Here is a 7,619-nt window from a genome sequence, read left to right as displayed (position 1 = left end):
CATTACTTCTATAATGAAATATATAATGGAATACTAGCCTTTGCCTTTTCCGTGCTGGTCATCTCTGTAGTGGGATCTGATGACGAGAAGAGAGTATACGCAATTTAAGAATTGTATGGTGTGATTAGTTTACCAAAGGGTATTCTGCACCAGTCGTGCAAGAGTATGTCCTCACACAAGTGGGAAGTTTTCAGATGTTTTGGTAAGGCATCTCAGGGGACATCAGTGTAAGATGATTGCAGAACAGCTGGTTTGGATATCCAATTATCAACATCTCTCGCCTCTTCCATGATGCTTATTGCTGTGGTTAGACCTTAGATGAGCAGTATGAAGTATTAGAATCCTCTAATTGTTCAAAGGGTATTCTGCCTCTAGCCTATAAATGTGCAGGAATATGTATGAAAACTCAAAGGGAGAAGGAATTACCTTGAAGATATGGATTATTGCTAATTTCTACTTTATTGCTCTTGGTTATGCCTTAGATGATCTAGAAAAAAAAATTCCTTCAGTCCTGACATGTATGTCCATTGAATTGTTGATTTGTTCCCTGCTTGTGTGCAGGAAATTGACGGTTGGTTCTATTATTTTTTTTGTTGCTGATTTTTCCTTTTCTGTCTAAGACTCTAAAGACATTTGCCAATATTTGCAATCTCTTATTCTATGTTTGGTTTGGCTATATATTTTTATGTTGCTATTTCTCGTGGATAGGCGTTTTGCAGCTCTCTATCTTGTGGGTTGATTCTAGCAGTGCTAAGTACTGTACTATTTTCTCTTGTCTCGGTGGACTTGCCTGTTCCTTTCAATGATACGAATGATGCATTTATTATCATGCTAGTTGTGAACTGTTGATGTTTAGTAAAGGGTAGTCAATGTTTTCAACACGGGCTTGAGGTCAACGCAATTCAACTATCCTTTGGTGGGCAAGAAAATCACATACTTTGTAGCTTAAGTGCAAATAATAAATATTAGTCACGTCCAAGGGAATGCTTTATACTCCATGGCTTCAAGAAAATGAGAAGGCCTCATTAATTTGGGAAATCTGGATGGGAATATTTTCTATTACAAGAAGCATCTTTTGGTTGGGTTTGTTACAAGGATGTTCAAAGAAAGTTTCTGGGTGACAAAATGAGGTATATTATAGTGGGGGTGTTGCATAATAATGGTTTCTGTAATCTAGTAAAAGATTTGCAAGTGACTACTTCTCAAAACTTGTCAAGTGTAGTATATTTGGAAGTAGGTGCTTTGTCATGCTTCTGGGTTCATGTTTGTTCTCGTTATATTTATACTGATTAGATTTAACCTTTTTTTTATGTTTAGATATTTGTCATTGGGTATTTTATGTGGATATTGTGCATCATTTGTAATTAAAAGAATTCCTAATTTCAGTGATATATTCTGAGTCAATGAATTCATTGAGTTCCATTTTAGATGAATTTGTAGAAATATTAATTGGAATGCAAAATAAAGTTCCGGTCCTTGCTCAATTCTATGCCCTAATGTCTATTTCATGTCTTCTATCTAGAAAGTCTCTAATGTTATAATTTTTAAATCCAAACCAAAAGGGAAAAGAGTAGGGGTTTGACCATTTGGGAGTCTGCCTTAGTAAGTTCCTTGTGTGGTCTATTTCAACCTTCAATTTTATTCTAAAAACATTGGTTTGCGATGTCTCTAGTGTGGTGAGAATGTGGTGCATGCAGATTTGAATTTGGAGGAATGAAACACTATTGTGCAAATCCCTACACTTTTTGTGTAAGTCATGTAAACGAGAGAGTAAATCAAGGAAGGAAATAGGAAATGTTTGATTAGATTTATGGGAGACTGCAACAGAGAATAAAAAGAACAGGAATAGAGATTCTACGAGGCCATTAGATTTGGGAAGGCAATGAATTCATAGAAACTGAGACAGTGAAGAGAGGAGGACAGGGAAGGAGAATAAAGAATTGGCAATGGAGGACTGGAAGAAGTGCAACTGAGGATCATTCTGGAGCTTTCTTTAATGTGAAAATTTTCAAAACCATAGGAGGTGAGAGGAAAACTTAGTACCATAAGAGTTTAGAGATTTGGAAACTTTGCAAATGAAACTCACTCTAGATTTATATTTTGCTCAGATCCAAATTACTAGTAACAAACATGTTAGGACACTTTTAGTAATTATGGTTATAGACTCCACTAAATTTCTATGGCTTTCCTAGGGATTCGAAGTGTATGGGTGTCGGGCATTTGGAGGGAAATCTGTCATTTTTTAGTAAATTTCTTGGGTACATCTTAAGGGGTTTGGGAAGGCTCAGGAATGGTCATAAATTGATTTTAATGTTGGATAAGTTCTTGAAAAAATGTTTCAGAACGCACTTATAGGAGAGTACACTAAATTGAGCGTATAACTCAAAGATTGTGAAGTATGTAATTTCCAAAGATGTAGATAAAATAGGGGAATGTGAAAAGAAATGACCTTGATAATCACAAATATAAACCACAAGAAATGGGCATATAAAAGGCACTTCAGATATAAGTATCTAGGAGAAGAAAAAGTGACTAATAGCATAACAGGGAATATAATATGATTGAGGTTCCAAGCTGTCGACGTTGCTTGGATTTGGAGTCCTTAGTTTCTACATCATGATGGTCCTATGGCCATTTTCTAACAACCATCTCCCTGCATCTATTGATTTTTGAACTTTACAGGATTCACACTAGGGGCTGATTTTCTCCATTCTTTTCTCTAGATTGTAGAGCACTTAATTTTTTTTAGCATGGAAAATAACTAAGGTATAGCAAGGTTTGATGAAACAGGCGTATTGATATGGGTGGTGCAGGATCAAAGCCCTCAGCATACACGTAATCAAGCCATCGAAAGAAGAGGCTGATAACATTCAGATACTTCACTGTATGATACCAACTATGCAGATGGCAGCATTTTATTACATGCTAACATTTTAGATAATTATATTCTCCATTTTTGGTACAAATCAAATCACCAGGGAAAATGTAAACTTTTGAACATGGAAGTATAATTTAGAATGGAAAATAAGATGCAGAAACTTAACATTTCTGCAGAAAGATTACCCTCTTCAAGTTTTAACAATAAATAGAGCATATTTAGAAATCTAACTAATAGATATTGTCGACAGGATTTGTGGATAAATTCAGTGGGTTCAGTGAGCAATCCCTGAACACAAAACAGTCACTCAAGAGAAGACATTTGCATTGTAGAATCACAAATGATCTTCCTAAAATAGAAAAACAAGGAGAAACAATATGCTTATTTCTTTGGCCTTTAAAGACCCTTTATGAGGGCATAGTTCAGGCCAGAATGTTCTTACATAAGGATTGACAAAGAACAGAACAGTTTCCATGTCAAATGAAAGTCTTATAATATACCTTTCTTCAGCACTAGAAATAGAAAAAATGTCTATGACTCTATATGCTAGTTTAGACCTTGTGGAAATCAAGAACATCATTTGAGAATTGGTTAATAGACACAAGCGCTAATCACCAATTCAAAGTTCAAAATTTTCCAAACACACTGTAAAGGTCATTGGGGAAGCACAACAGAATCGGGCAAGTCCTAACCCTTTGAGATAGCTAAGGAATGGCAACGTAGACCTAGAAGCAATTTGGAATGCTAGAGGTAATTAGATAAACAAGTAGGGGATGAAACCAGTAGCCGCCAGAGGGTCCAATGGCCATGAGGGTTTCATGATAGATACCCCCCAATTACTGCTTTTTAAAAGCCCCAAAAAATGATAACACGTGTACTAATAGCCCATAACACATGTACTAGTAGCCAATCACACATGCACTAATAGTTGATCATTTTTCAACTTTCTTGGTTGCTGATTGGTCCATTTGTGCCATAAGTACTATTTTTTTGGATGAGCGGATAATGGGGGCTGAACATAACGGATATCCGACAAGTGTATTAAAATGGTACTTTTTGACCACTTCACACTCCATGGCCTGTACAGAGAGATCCGCAAATGCCCAAATGTTGAAACCTCAGATTTAAGCTCTTGAGTCACCTACAGAGGTACACTGAAAAAATTGACATAATTCGACATACAGTTTAGGAGATCTAGCTGCGTTAGGTTATCCTAGGTGGCTACTGGGTTTCTTCCTCTAAGGCCATATTATAATATCTTCTGCAATGGAAAATTTCAATGCCAACATAATGAAGCGGTCTTCAAAAACACTTTCTACAGTAATTCGATGAAATAGACACACAAATATTCAAAAAAGTGGAGCAATGAATACAAATAACCAGAAGTTGAAAGCAAACTATACTTAAAATGTGATGGAATTCGCAACAGACAAAGCAATATAATAAAATTATAATTATAATTTGACTTCCTGAAAGCATGAACTGGAAACAGCTAAAAACAAATACAATGAGAAATGAAGAATCCCGACACCAAAAGAGAAACCCCGTATCAAGCCAGTATAACTTATTAAACAAAGAAAAGAATAAGAAGTAGAAAAACTAGCTAACCCTGAATTACATATAATTTAGTTTATAATGTAAGCGAGAACCAGTAAGCTACAGTTTCTAATTTTTTGGGTTTTTAAGAGATTTTCGGGAAATACCCAACAGAAAAATTGGGGCCTTTAGAAGTTTCCTGTTTTAGGTCGTGAACAAGCTCACAGGGATAGAGGATTTACCCAACCCCTGCCACGATAAAGGAAATCAATCTTGATAAATTAATGAAATCTTCAATTAGGTATGTCAAACTATATTCAATCGTGTGAAATGAGCCTAAATCAATTTTACATTCAACAATATTATTTTTCCATTTGCTAAAATCATGACTTACAGAGCAATAAGTTATGTCAAACCCACGTTCAATCGCATGAATTATTTGATAATTTCTTTTTCCTAAAAGAATAGAACGGAATATTCGTTACATGATATGTCAAATCTGCATTCAATCACAATATAGAAATTTTCAGAGAAGTAGTAGCATATGCCCTTAAAACTAAGGAAAAAAATATACACTTACTCTGGCTTGGAGTGCATGTCTTCTTTGAATGTGACAGTTATCCAGGTATGCCTAAGCAGGCTTCAATGCAGATTAAACCTTTGATCCAGAAATTTGTAAACACGATACGTACCAAAAAAGCTTAGGACCCTGCCAGCAACGAACTTTTTCAAATAGCCTACTTAAAAGCTTCACAGACGAAATGTTCAATGCCTTCTCCTTTTAAGACTAAGTAGCATTCAGAAATTCAGCTGCTTGTGACATAATTGTACCAACAACCCAAAAACTGGCATTAAAAGTGCATTCGTATAACTGATTTTGTTAAAAAAATCTTATTTGGCATTAATTTTCCATAGTTTATCATATTAAAATCTGAAGATATGGTTGATAATTTAAAAGGAAAATGGAAAAAAGTTGAATTTTTTTGGTTGCTAGGGTTTCTTGCTTCATGCGATCCTTCAGTTTTTTGTGTATAGCTTTTCGTCTGAACTTTCCTTATGTTAGCTCCACTTGTCACACCACATTTACTGTGGGAGTTTTTAAAGTTAGGATATAATGGCTCCGGCCAACAGTGAACCAGTTGTTTCTGGTGTTCACGTTGCTACTTCGGTCTGCCATGGCGCCTCCACAGGACAAACATACGTGCAGGTTTGTCTCGAAAGTTTTTCACGAGGTAATCCTAACATTATCCTTCCTTTGCAAGAATTTGATGCTACATGTGATTGGTTAGAACAGCACACCTTGATAGGTTATTTTGTGGGTAGGACTCCCCCTGAAGCTATGCTCCATGAATGGGTTAACAAGAGCTGGACTCCTCATGGAGTCCGCCTTGACACTGTGCAAAACCTTACTAAAAGTTCTTTTTATTTCGCTTCGCTAACCCCTCGTAAGCAGACATGGTCTTTAACAACAGACCATGGTCTGTGCATTCTTCCTTGCTTTTTTTTCAAAAATGGTCACGAGACTTCACAGTCTCAGATGATAAAAAGCTTAGGGTTTCGATATGGGTTGAGTTCCCAGGTTTACCCCTGCCTTGTTGGCCTTTTATTGAGTCCATTGCCAAAGCCCTTGGCAAAGTTGTCACCAAGGAGCCTAAGAAATTCTTCAATGCCCACCTGCAATGACACGTTTGCGTAGAGGTGAATCTTTCCAAGGATCTCAAGGATTCTGTGGAAATTCAGATTGGGACTAAAACCTTCTCTTAGAAGGTTCTTTACTTGAACCTCCCCAACACTTGTTATAGATGCCAATCCGCGGAACACAAGATCAAGGACTGCCCTTTGGCTATGCCTAGGGTCAAGCCCACGCCTAAAGAGGCACCTGTCAAACAGGTCGAAGGGAAAAAAGAAGAATGGGTTACTGTTGGGCATAAGGGCATAAGGGCAAGGCTCCCTTGAATCCGTTGCCCCCCAAGCAATCTTATGTTGTGGTCGCCGCGGTTCCTCCTATCCGTACAGGAGCATCAATTCCAACCAACGTAGGGACGCAAGCTGCAGACAAAGGAACTACTTCTAGAGTTTCACAGGTTTCAAACCCTGTTGGCTCACAGGGGATTAAGGTAGCCGCCAGGGTTTCTGCCTTGGTTGGGGTGCGAACTCCTCTTGCTGCCTCTTCCATAACACCACCAGCGACGCGACGTTCTCACAGTCCTCTTGGACGTGCGAAGATACCAGAGGTGAAACGTCAGGCTGTAAGTCCAGAGGGTTTTCTGTCTAACTTCAACCATATTTCTACCTTCTTGCAAAATAGCTACTCCTCTCTTGAGGACGAAGATGATATGGAATAGTTCTCATGAACTTCCTATCATGGAATGTTCGAGGTCTCACAGACCTCCCCAGAAAGTACTATGTTCAGGATGTTTGTCATAGACTTGGTAATTTAGATTTTCTCTATTTGCAAGAAGTTAAAATTTCTAGTTTCATGCTTTCTTCGGCATGCCACGTAATTTGGCAAGATGGCGTGATGTTTTCTTCCTAGCATGAAGTTGGCCGAGATGGTGTAGTTACTCTCCTGTCACCTCGCCTTCATTCTATTGTTATTTCACATGGTTCTGACCCCACACATAGAATTATTTGGCTTTTGCTTTCCATTAACAATCATTCTTTTGGAGTCATTAATGTTTATGCTTCCAATGATGCTGTGGAAAGATCCTAGATGTGGGCCTGGCTGGCTGACAACTTGCCTCTAGCTACTTGGGTTATGTGTAGGGACTTTAATATGGTTGAAGTGGCCTCTGACAAAGACGACATTCTACCTTTTCACTAGACAGCTAGGGAAAGACAAGCCTGGTATTACATGCGCAATAAATTGGGCCTTTCTGATCCCAATACCAACTGTCGCCAGGATAGTGGGGTTTGGCACACTTGGTCCAACATTCGAGCTAGTTTTGACCGCATATTAAAACGCCTTGATCATGTTATGATCACTGCAATTTTTTTTTTCTCTTTTTATGAGGATCGACATTTGCTTGTCATTCCCCTGCCAGATGTGACGTTATCTGACCACTACTCCATTTATTTTGTCATTTCTTGGCAAACAACTATCCCAAAGGTGGCCAAATCTCAGTTCTTCCTCAACACGTTTGTGCTAATGCATGCTTCCACCATTTCGCACATCCTATGTGTTTGGAACTTGGAGCCACGTCCA

The 7,619-nt window shown here is 38.0% G+C and overlaps 1 long non-coding RNA gene across 1 annotated transcript; it reads right to left on the bottom strand.

The window, feature by feature from the left end:
- Positions 1 to 4,318: 4,318 nt before the first annotated feature.
- Positions 4,319 to 5,314, bottom strand: LOC149580658 (uncharacterized). Its single transcript, XR_016354040.1, has 2 exons — positions 4,995 to 5,314; positions 4,319 to 4,913 (listed from the first exon to the last, which is right to left on the bottom strand). It is a non-coding gene; the product is annotated as an uncharacterized LOC149580658 (long non-coding RNA).
- Between the last annotated feature and the right edge of the window lie 2,305 nt (positions 5,315 to 7,619).

This window comes from Cupressus sempervirens, chromosome 1 (assembly GCF_028749045.1).
Source record: "Cupressus sempervirens isolate cs-2001-9-10 chromosome 1, ASM2874904v1, whole genome shotgun sequence".
NCBI lineage: Eukaryota > Viridiplantae > Streptophyta > Pinopsida > Cupressales > Cupressaceae > Cupressus > Cupressus sempervirens.
This window is presented reverse-complemented; position numbering and strand designations above follow the sequence as displayed.